Raw genomic sequence first — 16,451 nt, 5'->3', positions numbered from 1 at the left:
TAATTAAAAAAATCTACATGGTAAAAATAATGTTTTCTGCATTAATTGAGCTATTTAAAAACTCTGAGTACAGTCTCGTAAAACAATGTTTTCAAAGCAACAGTGAGATTCATTCTATCATTTATCTTCTATTTTTACATAAATTCACAATTATTCTTTTAAGTCCTTACACTGAAGAAAAATACTCCCCATGAAAATTTTATAATCCAAAAATAATTAGAAATCATGCATAGCCCAATCAGTTAAGAACACCAGATGCCTAATAAACAACCATCAAATTATGTGTCACATATATAAATTATATTTGAGACTTATCCCCTTCCTGTGTTTTAACGAGTCTAACTCGTGATGAAGATTTTGCCCCAAACATCACGAGCCAGACTTGTGAACATTAACACTGTAATTTCATGGCTGTTATCGAATGTTAGTTCCTATCAATACACTACAAGAGTTAGACATGATTCTTTATTATATAAATTATATAATATTTATTAAAATTATATATTAAGAATATAATAAATATTCTCTATTCGTATAAAGCAAAGATAAAAAAATAAAATTTAATTTAGAAATTTAAATTTCAAAGAAATAAAAATAATTATTATTGCTGCAAACTAATTTGCAATATCATTTAAATTCTAAGAGCATATGTAAATTAATTACACATATCTAAAACCATGAAAAATATATTATTCTAAAAAACTCACAAATTCTTTATTCATAGAATTTGGAAAAACATAATATGTTTATAATATCTGCAAAAGGCAGAAGGATTAAAGTTTACTTACTTGAAGTGTAGTTTATTTATGAAATATAATTTTGAAACTGTTATTTATTACAAAATATAATATATTTATAATATCTACAAAAGGCAGAAAGATTAAAGTTAACTTCCACGCCAGCAGTATCGCTGAAAACGGACTATAACACAGGCATTTACGTTTCGGCTTGTATTGTGACTGTTCTCGAGCACCAGTCTGGCTTGTTTACCATGCGTTGACCCATAACACTTGGGCCCAAGTTTCGTAGAGGTAAATGGCACGGATAGAGGTTATGAAAAGAGCATTGATACATGATATTGTGGAACCCCCCCAAATGATTTATGTATCGCTGTTAGAGGGCGCTTCGCTTCTGAGAAAGAATGTTAATTTTTCAGTTTACGACGTAGTTAGTAGTGAACCATCGATGCAATCCAGGCTGCTTTGTAAATAAAATGATTATTTTTGTAGATTCTTGAAGTACTTAGCTTCATTAGAATTAGATCAACCTTTCGCCATATGGTGCACCATGGCCTGGAACCTTTGGCCAATTTAGAAGTTTGTGTTTTTTAATTTTGGATAGCATTTTATGCGAAGACAGCCAAGGTAAGCCTGTATTTTCTATTTTGATATAATATAGAAGATCATATTGCTAAACTGAAATCAAAACGAAAGGTATTGAGGACCGCAGTGTCCAAGATATTAAAGAAAATTGAAACCGAACTGAGTAAAGATGATATTAGTATAAATGTTAACGTATTAGAAGAAATTTTATATTAAATTAAATGAAAAATCAAAATCCTTGAGCAATTTAGACGCTCAAATAGAACAAGAATTAAAAGTCAAAGCAGAAGAATTTGAACTTGAAATCTCATCCGTTTTGGAATATGAAGAGAAAATTCAAGTGTGGCAGTTTAGAGGAAAGAAAAAGTTGAAAGAATTGAATTGAAAGCTCAAAAATTCGGACAATGCAAGTAGGGACATTTCTAACGAAACTGTTACAGAATCCCAAAAGGAAAGTAACAAATTAACTTGTCTTCCAAAATTAACCATCTCTAAATTTTATGGTGATCCTTTAGATTGGTTAGAATTTATAGGTCAGTTTGAAAATGTGATTGACAAAAAATCCGAATTTATCAAAAATAGAAAAATTAATTTACTTGAAAAGCTTTCTTGGTGGCTCCACCACCAAAGCTATTTCTGGTTTCGCTCTCATCGAAAATAATTACGAAGCTGCTCTTGAACTGTTACGTTCCAGATTTGGTCAAACGAACATCTTAATTAATTTGCATTTAGGACAACTCTTAAGTACTTCACCTGTTAGAAACCCTAATGATATAAATGGATTAAGAAAACTTCTTGATCACGCCGAAGTACAGATAAGAAATCTTGAAGCATTAAAAATAAACTCTGATACCTACGTAAATCTGTTAACGCCTTTAATTTTGAAATTACTTCCTAATGAATTCTTCTTGATTATAGTCGAAAAATTAAAGACGAAAATTGGGATTTAAAAGGTCTGTTAGCCTTTTTGAGGAACGAAGTATTCAGTAGAGAATGCGCTGCTTCTGTTAATTATAACTCTAGAGAGAAATATCCGCGATTGGAAAAGCATCTGCCCTTCAAACCTACACATTCTCCAGCCATAACAAGCAAGCAGTCTACACTTGAGTTATTAGCTAAGTCAGCCGAATCGCAGTGTCTGTTCTGCGGGAACACAAATCATAAATCTGCGGATTGCGAAATTTTGAGTGTGGAAAAGAAAAAAAGAGATTTTGAAACGTGAAGCACGGTGTTTTTTATGCCTGTGTCGATTTCACAGGAACCAAAATTGTAAACAAAAAATAAACTGTGCCTTCTGCTTTAATAAACACTCGAAAGCCATTTGTTATTCATTCCATCAGAAAAAAGATAATGAAAAACCCGAAAAGAAAACGTCGGATTCGGGCGTTATTTCCGCTGTTTCGTCATATAATTCCGATGAAAATAGATCTAATAAAATATTATTACAAATGGCTTCTGCATTGATCCGAAATAATGATAAATCTGAAAATGTCAGAATTCTTTTTGATAATGGCTCAACGAGATCTTTCATAACTAAAGATGTATCTAATAAAATGGAACTTCCGATTGTTAGAAAAGAATCACTTTCTGTTTATTCCTTTAGTAATAAAACTGCATTAGAAAAAAACCTTTAATGTTGTTAGAGCAAAACTAGAAAATGTTAGTGATCCTAATCTTAATATATATATTGAGTTTCTTCAAACCGAAAATATATCTAATACTGTTATCTCCCCTCCAGATTTAAGAAAAATAAAATTTTACAATTAGCAGACTGTTGTAGAAAAAGTGACAAACTTGATGTTCTCATAAGGGTAGATTTCAACTATTCTATAATTACTGGTAAAATTAAAAGAATTTCAAGAAATGTAGTAGCCACTGAATCTTTATTTGGGTGGTGTATGCAGGGTAAAGTAAATAATGATCGTACTGAATTACAGTCAAAAGTCGTTAATTCGGACACCCATAATCCGGACCTCAAAGCTAAAATCTTTCTGCGCATGCGCCGCGTTGACGCATGCGCATAGGCGTTTACGCGTGCGTGTTGGAAAATATCACTTATTGTAAACCTTTTACTGCATCATCTCTCCCCCTTGAAATATTTATTTAGTTCTTATTTTAATGTAATATAGTAGTTACTTCTACTTCTTTTTCTTGCTGCCACTGTTTGCATTGAGAACGGACTGTTTCAACCTAATTGAGATGTAAAAATGAAACCTGATGTTACGTGATCTGAAAAGCCGATTCGTGCCAATAGCTGATTGGTTGCCGTGAGATGACGTCATTCCTACTTCTGCTATAAGTATCTCGCGTCGCTCTGGCTCAGCCCTTCCAGTTCTCCTTCTAGTTCCTGCTTTCCTGGCACTTGGGTGTGCGGTTTCCAGCCCCTTCAGAAGGATGCATGCAGTCTGGTGAATAAAGTTCCTTAGTTCCTGTTTGCGGGATGGCTGTTCCTGAATAAAGTTCCTTGGTGCCTGTGCGCGGGATGATTGTTTCGGAATGAGTTCCTTGGTTCCAGAGGCTACCATGTGAATGACTGCCGTGGGCGGCATCCATGTTCTTCAATGAAGGCGGCATTTAAAATACGTGAGCAGCGATTCCTCGTGCAAACGGAGTTAGGCCGGTTTTAAGTGCTTTCAAGAATATCATTTAAATTTTCAGGTGTTTTCTCAACCATTGATTATGGACGTTTTGAATGTGTAGCCAACTTCATTTTTAGGCTGCATAATTAATGTTTAGGACATTTTTGTTTGTATTGAATGCCAGTGTTTTGGATGGATTGGATTGGATTATTCAGTTATGGCAAAGCACACGAGGGCTATCTGCCTAAAAGGGAGGGATGCCTTTCGTAGAGGACTTTCTAAGGGAAACTGGCTCATATACACGTTACACATGGGGAAAACCACGAAAACGCCCATGCAGCCAGCCCGTTCGTGGGATTTGAACTACCAGTGTTCAGCGTCTTTACCGCTCGGCCGCTGGTGGGCGCCAGTGTTTTGGAGACCAGGTAAAAATATTATTTGATGAATGATGGTTATATTATATTTTTCCTAAGACTCTGATATTGTTGAAATTTATTTTCTGTGTTTTTATTCTTTATTATATTGTTAATAAATTGGTTAAGTTCAAAACCTTTTATTGTCTTCAATGTCTGCACAACATGATATCTCAGGGAGCTTTTATTGCTACTACTGCTAAATGTTTAATTTTTTTTCAAACTTTAAACTTTGCTTTAGCATCATTTTGGTTATGGGCCCAGCCCCTGAGTTATTTTTAGTGCAGATTTTTGAAGTTTAAAGTTAATTTAAGACTTAAGAGATTGGGGGGCGGTTTTTATTAAAATTCAAATATGGCTACTGTTAGTGTCATGCATAATATTGCTAAACTTGATGCATGTAATTACTTTACATGGTCCAAAGATATGAAATTTGTTTTAAATGAAAAAAATGCATGGCTTTTGGTGAAAGGTATTGAAAAATGTCCTGATTTAAATGACGTTAAGGGTATTACAAAAGAAATTATTGCCGACTATCAAAATAGAAGTCGATTGGCATTATTGTTAATTTATATGAATGTAAGCCCTGAATATAGAAACTTGATGTGTGAAATTGATGACCCGGTAGTGGCATGGAATACACTTGCCAAATACTTCCAGCCAGATTATCGGTCTAGACATATGTCCCTGTTTTCAGAGTTCTTAAATTGTAAAATTAAGCCAAATGAAAGTATTAGTTTCTTTTCTTCTAGATTAAAACGCCTAACTGAACAATTAGCTGATATTAATCATGCTGTAAGAGACGTATATATATGTTTCCAGTTTCTTAGTTCCTTCCAGATAAATTTGATCAAGTAGTTCAGAATGTTTTGAGGTGGCCAGATGAAAAGTTCATATTTAAAAATGTTGAACTTGAAATACTGGCAGAGGAAACACGTCTTAACTTAAGAGAGATAGATAGGGAAAACTCCAATAAGACTATAGAAGTTCAAAGTACTCACTGTGAGCCCAAATTTAAGCAGATTAAAGGGCTCAAGTGTTATAAATGTGGCCGTCCAGGTCATATTCAAAAATACTGTAGAATGGAAGATAATTTTTCCAGATCACTCTCACCTGCTTCTTCTGTTTCCTCAGCTGTATCTAGTAGTAATAAAACATCTCCTAAGTGTAAGAATAAACCCAAGTTGAGTAAAGGTAAAAATAATTCCCATGCTCAGTCCCATTTTATAGCTCAAGCTAATGTTAACAATTTGGAGGAAAATGATGATAGTTGGATATTTGATACTGCTGCATCTCATCATTTTTGTAAAAATCGTGAATTGTTTGATACTTTTTCTCCTATGAAAAATGAGAATATGCTAGTAGCTATTGATGGGGTAACTTTTCCAATTCATGGGAAGGGTACTGTTAAAATGAAATTTGGGGATACGGTTATTTTGCTTAAAGATGTGTTATACTCACCTGAACTGAGACGAAATTTAATATCTGGAGCAAGGGTGGATATCAATGGAGCAAGATTTTATGGTAAAAATGGGCAAATTAAAGTTACTGATGATGAAAATGAAACTTTGTACAAAGCTAAGTTGATAGGAAGTAACTATCATGTATTCCCGAAAATAGTCAAAACGGGGCAAATCTGTAAAATTTGAGGCATCCACAGTTCAGCTTAATAATAGTGAATTATGGCATGGTCGGTTTGGTCATATAAATTATGGTGCTATTGTCAGGACTAGTAAGAGACATTCAGTTCGAGGTCTTCCTGTGTTAAAGCACTCACCTAATTTGCTTTGTGAACATTGCCAAATCAATAAGCAAAGACGAATCTCCTATAGACCCTTAGAAGGTATTCAAGTAAAGAGGCCGCTTGAAAGGGTTTTTTTTTGATGTATGGGGACCTATTAACATTCCAGGTAGGAATAGTGAACGTTATTTCGTTTCCTTTATTGACGAATATTCTCGTTACGTGGTAGTGTACCCCATTGTGGAGAAAAGTCAGGTGTTTGAAGTATTTGAAAGGCATATAGCACGTGCAGAAAGATCTTTGAACCTTAGGTTGAAATACTTTAGGACTGACAATGGGCGAGAATATGATAATGATCAATTCAGGTCATATTGTAATAAAAATGGTGTAAAGCACGAATTTACAGATGTATATACTCCAGAACAGAATGGAGTTTGTGAGAGATTTAATCAGACAGCTCTCAACAATGTACGTGCAATCTTACATGATAGTGGAATGAGTTCTGAATTTTGGTCAGATGCAGTAATGTATTTTGCATATTCATTTAATAGAATTTGTCACAAGGGCCAAGATAGAACCCCATTCGAATTGTACACGAAGCGGAAACCATCAGTACGTCACCTTAAGGCATTTGGAACGATTGCCTATGTGGGAATTCCAAAGGCTAAAAGAAATTCTAAGCTTGATCCAAAGGCAACGAAGGGCCGATTGATTGGGTACAGTGTACGAACAAAAGGGTACAAGATTTGGTTGGAAAATGAGCAAAAGGTAGTAGAAACCCTAAATGCTACTTTTAAAGAGTCAATTGGAATGCAGAAAAGTGGCAGTGGAGCTGCACTGGGCACCCTTCCTGATTTGGAATCTGAAGAAAGGGTAGAGTTCCAATCCACTGATACTCCAGTTGGCTATTTTCCTGAAATAGAGGAAAGAACCGATACCAATGTACCTTCTTCTACAATTGACACTGATACTCAATCTACATTGAGACAAGTAACTTGGCTTCGTAAACCTGTTCCAAGGCCAGACGGCACTCGTACGGATGTGTATTATTTTGAGAGGGGGTCTAATCAAAGACTACGATCGCCAAATGATGTAGAAAGGTATTGCACTGAACATAATATTCAGTATGATCCTACCTTGTTTGATTTCAAGGGAAGCAACACTTATAGTGGTGAAATCGACCTAACTGGCATTCCTTCAACGTCATATACCCGAGATAGCTGACTAGAGGTTTCAATTCCAAACACTTATAACCAGGCAATGAAATCCACAGAAAAGCTTAAATGGATAGAGGCAATGGAAGAGGAAATGGCCAACATGCGAAAGTATAAGGTATGGCATCTTGTTCCACTTCCTAAAGACAAGACTCCACTAGGTTGCAGGTGGATTTTCAACATTAAACGTGACGAATTTGGAAACGTTGTTCGTTTTAAAGCTTGTTTAGTGGCTCAGGGTTATCAGCAAATTAAATACGATACCTATGATGAAACCTACTCGCCTGTAGTCAACTTTTCAGTAATAAGGTTTTTTTTCTCCCTTTTAGTTGCACACCTTGGATGGGCAAATATACAATGCGATGTAAAAAGTGCCTATCTCTACGCTCCTTTATCAGAGGAAATTTACATGTCCCAACCTCAGGGTTTTGTAGAGCGAGATAAAGAAACTTTTGTGTGTCGTTTAGATAGAGCCTTGTATGGTTTGCATCAGAGTGGGCGATTATGGTACTACGAGTTGGATAGAACACTATGTAACCTAGGGTTTATCAAGTTTGAGTGGTGCAACTGTGTCTATCATTTTAAAGATTTTGTCATTCTGTTGATGATATAGTAGTGTTTGGAAAAAGTGAAGTTTAGGCCAAAAGGATATTAAAAGTCCTGAGTTCACATTTCGATTTGAAAATTTTGGGTAAAACAAGAAAGCTTCTGGGTATGGAATTTGAATATGAGAACAATAGTGTTTTAATTCATCAGCAATTATATATAGAAGACATAGTTGATCGATTCAAATCTTTTAAAATACAAATTACTTCCTTTCCAATAGTTAAAGGTGTGAAATACTCAAAGTCTCAAAGTCCCAGTACACAAGAAGAAACGACTGAAATGATGAATTATAGAAATGTTTTGGGATGTCTCTCGTTTCTTTGTAATCGTACTCGTCCGGATCTAGCTTATGCTTTTCTCAGTTCCAAAGCAATCCTGGTAAGTTTCACTGGGAAGGATTACTTAAACTTTTAGGGTACGTTTCCAATACCAGACAGCACAAACTTAAACTGGTATGCAAGGAACTGAAGCTCAATATATATTCAGATTCGGATTTTGCTTCAAGCAGGGATGATATGGCGTCTATTGGTCGACAAATAGCTTTGTTGGGAGAATCACCTGTATCTTGACGTTTATTTAAAGAAAGTGGAGTGAGTTTGTCTACTATGGAGGCTGAATTTATCTCCATGACTGAATCAGCAAAAGAATTAGTTTGGTTTAGAAATATTTTGGATGAATGCATTCAGTTTAAAATTGCAAGTAACTATGTTTAAAAATCAATATTGTTTGTTGATAACATGGCTGCTATATGTTTTACAAAATCACCCATTGAAAACTCAAGGACAAAACATATAGATGTGAAACTATTTTTCATTCGTGATCTATTGAACAGGGAAATTTTTGATTTAAAATATGTTCCAAGTAAAGATAATCTGGCTGATTCCATGACAAAACCGCTGACTAGGCATAACCTGATAAGATTTTGTGGAACAATTTTCTTATGAAATTTGTTTTTGTGTGTATTTAAATTAAGAGTTTTGTTTATTTGAGAATAATATGTTATAAGTCATATTATGATGGATATTAGGTGAATGTAAAACTGTATAGTGTAGAATGTTGTATGAGTGACCAGGGCCCTGGGTAAAAGTATTGAGTGTGTGATATATGTCTTTGTATTGTTTTGTAACATGTTGGACTTTTTGTTATGGTAAATTTTTGAGTAATGGGATAAGATGTTCCCATGAAACTGTGATATTTATTTATTCTTGTTTTGAATTTTGTAAAGATACTGGCATTCAGTTTTTATTTCAGGTCGGAGATGATGATGTGGGGGGCATTTGTTGGAAAATATAACTTATTGTAAACCTTTTACTGCATCATCTCTCCTCCTTGAAATATTTATTTAGTTTAGTTCTTATTTTAATGTAATATAGTAGTTACTTCTACTTCTCTTTCTTGCTGCCACTGTTTGCATTGAGAACGGACTGTTTCAACCTAATTGAGATGCAAAAACGAAACGTGATGTTACGTGATCTGAAAAGCCGTTTCGTGCCGATAGCTGATTGGTTGCCGTGAGATGACGTCATTCATACTTCTGCTGTAAGTATCTTGCGTTGCTCTGGCTCAGCCCTTCCAGTTCTCCTTCTAGTTCCTGCTTTCCTGGCACTTGGGTGTGTGGTTTCCAGCCCCTTCAGAAGGATGCATGCAATCCGGTGAATAAAGTTCCTTGGTTGCTGTTTGTGGGATGGCTGTTCCTGAATAAAGTTCCTTGGAGCCTGTCCGCGGGATGATTGTTTCGGAATGACTTCCTTCGTTCATATCCATAAGATGGTTGTTCCAGAAGCTACCATGTGAGTGACTGCCGTGGGCGGCATCCATGTTCTTCAATGAAGGCGGCATTTAAAATACGTGAGCGGCGATTCCTCGTGCAAACAGAGTTAGGCCAGTTTTAAGTGCTTTCAAGAACTTCATTTAAATTTTTAGGTGTTTTCTCAACCATTGATCATGGACGTTTTGAATGTCTAGCCAACTTCATTTTTAGGCCGCATAATTAATGTTTAGGACATTTTTGTTTGTATTGAATGCCAGTGTTTTGGAGACCAGGTAAAAATATTATTTGATGAATGATGGTTATATTATATTTTTCCTAAGACTCTGATATTGTTGAAATTTATTTTCTGTGTTTTTATTCTTTATTATATTGTTAATAAATTGGTAAAGTTCAAAACCTATTATTGTCTTCAATGTCTGCACAACATGATATCTCAGGGAGCTTTTATTGCTACTACTGCTAAATGTTTAATTTTTCTTCAAACTTTAAACTTTGCTTTAGCATCAATGCGCGCAAGACCTTTACGACTGCGCATATGCGTCTGCGCAAGCGCAGAATACGTTTTCGCGTGCGCGTTTAATGTATAACGGACGTTATAAGCTAAAATTATCTAATTATCTATTTCAGTTAATGTTGATGATTGCGTTGTTCCTTAATCTTCGAATTGGATCCGGCTTGTTATTTTTTGCAGACTGTAAGAGCAATTTTATAAAAGTAAGCTTGAACTTTCGATTATGTCAAATAGAATTTCCGATGCTGGAGCTCCCAAAGGATCTACCAAAACGAAAGAATGTTTCGATGTCCATCAAACAAAAAGTGGAATTGCTACAAAAAATGGATAAAGACATATGCTTTGTTTATCTAACCGTTCCGAAATCTGTTTATCAATTTCACGCTGCTCTGCGCGCGGGGGGGGGGGGGGACATCGCGGCGCGCAATGAACTGGAAGTTGATCTGTCAGCACTATTTTCATCTTCAGGGCAGATGTTTTTATTTTATTCGGCTTATAATTCCTTACTAAATGTAGTATTTTACCTCGACGTACTCTGTCCGATATGATTTAAATCAAATTCCTCATCATCATAAATATCACAAATACAAAAATTGAAAAGTTTTCTGGTTGCAATTTTCTAATTTCGGCTATGCGTAATGTATGCTTTACGCATGCGTGCGTTGAAAGAAATGTTTAATAAAATAAACAAATAAATATTAAGCTTCTTTTTTCTGTAAATTTTGATACCCTTTAGATCAAGGATGTCAAACTCGCAGCCCTCGGGCCGCATGCGGCCCACAACAAATATTTTAGCGGCCCGGCCAGTATATCGGCAAATAATAATATATAATAATAAAATAACATATCGACGAAGAAAAAAATTAAATGTTTACTGCTAAATAATCAATGATAATTTATTCAGTGATGTTAGATTACTCACAGCGAGCTGACACACACACACTACTTAAATTACAAATGCGTGTGAGTAGCTTGCGTTCAGCTACCTTCGGCTTTTGGGGGACACGTGCACTCAGAACTTGTACGCATGTCCCGATAGCCGAACTCATGGTCTCAGTTTTCTAATCATAGTTTTGTACGATATATTGGTGCATGCATGTGCATGCACTTTGCTTTATTATAAATTATTACTTAATTCATATTGTTACAGATTTCATAGTTATTTATTTAGTTAGTTTTTGTAATTTAGAATTGTAATTAGATTTGCTTCATGTTGCCTTAGCAACGCAGACGATTTTTGAAAAGACAGCTGCGTTGGAAGGTTAAAAATAGAACAGCACGTGCATTTAATACCTAATAAATAAATATCTCGTAATTGCTGTTGCCATCCACAAAAATCCAGATATTTATAGATGTTTCCAGTATATTCGAGAAATTAATTATAAAGCTTATAAAAGCCGAGAACAAACAACTCATCTCAGTAGTAGCTGTAGTTCTAGCGAACTGTTTGTTTACTTAATGCTGTGATTGATTTGTAGCGATTTCGCTGTGAGATAGAATTAGTTTCTCTGTTTTGAATTGAATTTGCTAAACGTTTGACATTTTGTGATATTGTTAGAATATTTTTGAAGAAATATTTCAGCATTTTGATTTATCTCTTGTGGAAAGAATAAATTTTTGTTAACTTTTTAACGCTAACCGTGTTTATTCCAGCCCTTTGTATTCAGTATGTCTATATCAAAACCAAGTGGTAGTAAAATTAAACGAAAAATCGCTGACGAACATAGAATGTTCCAAGTAAAATGGGAATTAGAATATTTTTGCTGTGAAATAAAAGATAAAATAATCTGCTTGATATGTAATAATACTATTAATGTACCACAGTTATATAATATTAAACTTCATTACCAACAAGACAGATCGAAATATAACAATTACGAAGGATTAATGAGAGAAGAAAAGTTGAAAGAGCTCAAGTTAGGAGTGAAAAAGCAACAGTCCATGTTTAGTAAAGTATTGCAAGAAAGTGAAGCAGCGGTACATGCATGCTACATCTTGTCCGAGTTGATAGCTAAACATTCGAAGCCTTTTACTGACGGTGATTTCATTAAGGAATGCCTAATGAAAGCTGGAGAAATTGTTTGTCCTGGAAATGTGAAGCTTTTCAATCAATTTCATTGTCTCGAAATACAGTTGCGGAAAGAGTTACTGATTTAGCCGCGAATTTAAGTGATCAGATCAAAGCAAAATCATCTATTTTCGAAAGTTTCTCCATTGCCTGTGGCGAGAGCATGGACATTAGTGGCAAAGCTCAATTAGCAGTGTTTCTTCGTTCTTATGACAAGAATTTTAACATTTTTGAGGAATTACTGGAACTAATACCGATGCCTGGTACTACCACAGGAGAAGATATATTTACTTCTGTTTTTGGACTTCTGCAGAAATAGAATCTACCTTTGGCAAAATTAAATTCTGTAGCTACAGATGGCGCTCCATCAATGACCGGGAAAAACAAGGGCTTCGTAGCGTTACTAAGAAAAAAACTTAGTGAAATTCACGGTTTAAACATTCATCATATGCATTGTATTATACATCAAGAAGTTCTATGCATGAAAGTAATAAATATGGAGAATGTTTTGTCATATATAAAAAAAAAGTTATAAATTTTATAAGATCTCGAGGTTTAAATCAGCGTCAATTCACTGCTTTCTTAAGTGAGTTAGATAGTGAATATTCGGGTTTGTCCTACTATACCGAGGTACGTTGGTTATCTTGCTCCAAGATTCTCAAACAATTCTGGGATTTGAAAGAAGAAATATGTCAGTTTTTGAAAACCAAAAATCAAGACGTAAGTTTGTTTTACGATCCAATATGGATACAAGATTTATCTTTCTTGGTTGATATAACCAAACACTTAACCGATTTAAATTTATCGTTACAAGGAAAAGATCATATCATTACGGACATGTTTGACATAATTAAAGCATTTAAATGTCAACTAGTTCTTTGGGAAAAACAACTTAAAAATGAAGATTTCCCGATGTGCAGCATGAACAAATCAAGTTTAGATGATACTTGTTCGTATCAAAAATTGCAAATTTAACAACTGAATTTGAAACAAGGTTTAATGATTTTAGTTCCCTCGAAGACAAATTTTTTTGTTTTCTTCGATTTTCTCAATAAGTATTGACTCAGTAGCCAGCCATATGCAAATGGAGGTGATCGAGATTCAATGCAACTCAAATTTGAAAGCAAAATTCATTGAAGTGGGCATGCCTGAACGCTAGGTTTGAAAATACTCGAAAATTCGCATATGAAATTATTTACATGTTTGGTAGCACTTATCGGTGCGAGCAGTTATTTTCAGTCATGAAAGGTAATAAGTCTCCTATTAGAAACCGTATTAATGATGCTCACCTTGGGTCAGCATTGAAAGTTATCACTCCAAACAAAATTTCTCCCGAAATAGGAAAGATAATAGCAGAGAAGAGATGTCAAGTATCAGAACGTAAACATTAAATTTTTCTTGTTCTTTTCTATATAAATAAATATATATATGTTTATTATTGTATTATTCGAAATAAATCTACGTTCCTATGAATATTGATTTTTTTTTTGCGTCCCGCCTAAAGTTAAACCTTGTTTGTTTGGCCCAAGTGTACCTATGAGTTTGACATCCCTGCTTTAGATCATAATTGCTCATTATTTTATAAATTACGGTTTCATATTTTTAATTTTATAATTTCTGCATGCCATCTTACCAGATTTAAACTGATGATCGATAATCCGGAATCTCCGAAGTCCTGACGAGTCCGGATTAAAGACTTTTGACTGTATTAACTATGAAAATAATAGTAAATGAAAACTTGATATCAGATCAGTTACAACAGTTTTGGGAGCTAGAAAACTTAGGTTTGGAAAGTGATACTCAAAACGACAAAACTGTTGATTTAGAAATTATGAAATCTTTCGAATCTGATATCAAGTATAAGAACGGCAGATACCAAGTAAAATTACCTTGGAAACCGAATTGAAAACATTTAATGGAAGATAATAAGGATATAGCACTTCAAAGATTTAAGAAATTGAGTAACAAATTTAAAATTGATAACTCTTTGTTTGTTCAATACACAGAGGTTTCAAAGGATTACGAGTTAAAACATTATTGAACCAGTTCAGGAAGACAATCAAAATGATAAAACTCTATTTTATTTACCTCATAGAGCAGTCATCAGAAATGATAGAGCAACAAGCAAACTAAGAATAGTTTATCATGCTTCAGCCCATAAACCAAAAACACTCTCTCTAAATGACTGTTTATATACTGGTACGAACCTATATCCTGATATTTTTAATTTATTGATAAAATTTAGACAAAATTCAATAGCTTTTACAGCGGACATTACACAAGCATTCTTACAGATAGAATTAAATGAAGAAAACAGGGACGTTACACAATTCTTTTGGAAAGATGATCCTGATGACAACAATGAAAGTTTGAAAACCTTTAGATTTACTAGTCCCTTTCTTCTAGCTGCTACTATTAAGCATCACCTTAAAAAATACAGTCAATTCCGCTTAATTGAGACAGCCGCTTATTTGGGACTAATTTCAAAGGACAGATACCAAACTAAGAAGCCAATAGAAAATTTATATGTTTAATTGGGAGAACATTCCGCTTAATTGGGACAGTAAATTTAAGACCACAGTACATATTACGAGTTTGTTACGGAGCGTTGTCTCACAGCTTATTGCGCATGCGTTGCCTTACAGCTGATTGTGTATGCGTTGCATCACAGGCGAGCGCAAGGGCGTTCTTATTCAATTACCATTACACCTCGTACGTGACGACTGTTTCGATTGTTGCATATTTATTCACTCACAATACACATCGTGCGTGAACAGTGCATAAACTTATTGTTAAAAAATTTAACCCTTGCCAAAATGCCAAGAAATGATTTGATACTTTCTAGCAAAATTGCTTTGCTAGATAAAATAAAAAGCCAGCCACCTAATACAAGTTATCGCCAGCTCGCTGAGATAACTGGAGTACCAAAATCTACCATATCGCGTGTCTTATGACAAGAAAGTCAACTGTGTGAGGAATTGGTTTTACAAGATGGACAAGCAGGAACATCCAAAAGGAAATGCAAGGGGAAGGATCCAGACGTCGAAGAAGCACTAGATCAATGGTTTTCTATTGTTAGTGGCAGAGGGGTAAATATCAACGGCCCGATATTGAAGGCGAAGCCAGAGGAGTTAGCTAAAAAACTGGGCCGCAATGATTTCAAAGCAACTGACGGGTGGTTATCGCGATGGAAAACAAGACACAACATTAAATTTAAAAAAGCACACGGTGAAAAGGGCAGTGCTGAGAAGGAAAGTCCCAAACAATGGAAAACTACAAAAATTCCTACTTTTTGAGAGAATTTTTGTGCTGATGACATTTACAATGCTGATGAAACTGGCCTCTATTATCGTGCTACGCCAGATGGTTCCTTATGCTATAAACACATTGCACTGACTAGTTATAAAAAGGTGATGGACCGCATTACTGTGTTATGCTGTACAAATATGTCAGGTACTGACAAACGAAAGCTACTGATTATAGGAAAAAGTGCTAGACCTCGATGCTTTAAGGGGTTGAGCATGGAGGGTTTACCACGGGAATACCATGCAAACAAAAATGCGTGGATGACTTCTGAAATTTTTCGAAATTGGCTTACCATCTGGGATCAAAATTTACAACATAAAAAAAGAAAATTTTTGCTGATTGTTGACAATTGTGCGGCACACGCTCATTTAGACAATCTACAAAATATACAGCTGGAATTTCTTCCTCCTAATATCACATCTTTAATGCAACCAATGGACATGGGGGTAATAAAAAATTTTAAGACTTTGTATCGTGGGAAATTGGTTAATTACATATTAGAATCCATTGATGAAAATTTATTAACAACTTCCACAACAGCCAGAGAGATAAGTTCAAAAATTTCAAATTGCAAATTTCCCTTTTGCAAGCAATACAGTTTGTCGCTGATAGTTGGCGAGCTATAAAAGCCACTACAATACAGAACTGTTTTACTAATTGTGGCTTTAAACCCCTAGAAATTTCCGAAAATTTAAGCAACGAAGAAAATGAGGATATGTTGCAAGTTCCTATTTGTATTAACTATGAAGAATTTTCAACAATAGATAATAATTTACCATGTTACGATAATGAAAACTGTGAGGATTCAATCGTAGAAGGTATTAAATCAAAACATGGAAAATTAGACGAAGATGACGATGATGAGTCACCTGTGCCTGTGACTAAGCAGGAAGAAAAAAAAAAAAAAAAAAAAGTATTGC

At 34.8% G+C, this 16,451-nt stretch overlaps 1 protein-coding gene across 4 annotated transcripts in view; it reads right to left on the bottom strand.

The window, feature by feature from the left end:
• hd (humpty dumpty) overlaps positions 1–16,451 on the bottom strand; it is a 73,478-nt gene that overhangs the window by 29,612 nt on the left and 27,415 nt on the right. The window lies entirely within an intron of this gene.

Source organism: Stegodyphus dumicola, chromosome 5 (assembly GCF_044657685.1).
Source record: "Stegodyphus dumicola isolate Sdum_Otavi_A_Nest chromosome 5, ASM4465768v1".
Taxonomy (NCBI): domain Eukaryota; kingdom Metazoa; phylum Arthropoda; class Arachnida; order Araneae; family Eresidae; genus Stegodyphus; species Stegodyphus dumicola.
Note: the sequence above shows the minus strand (reverse complement) of the source record. Positions and strands in the feature narration are given on the sequence as shown.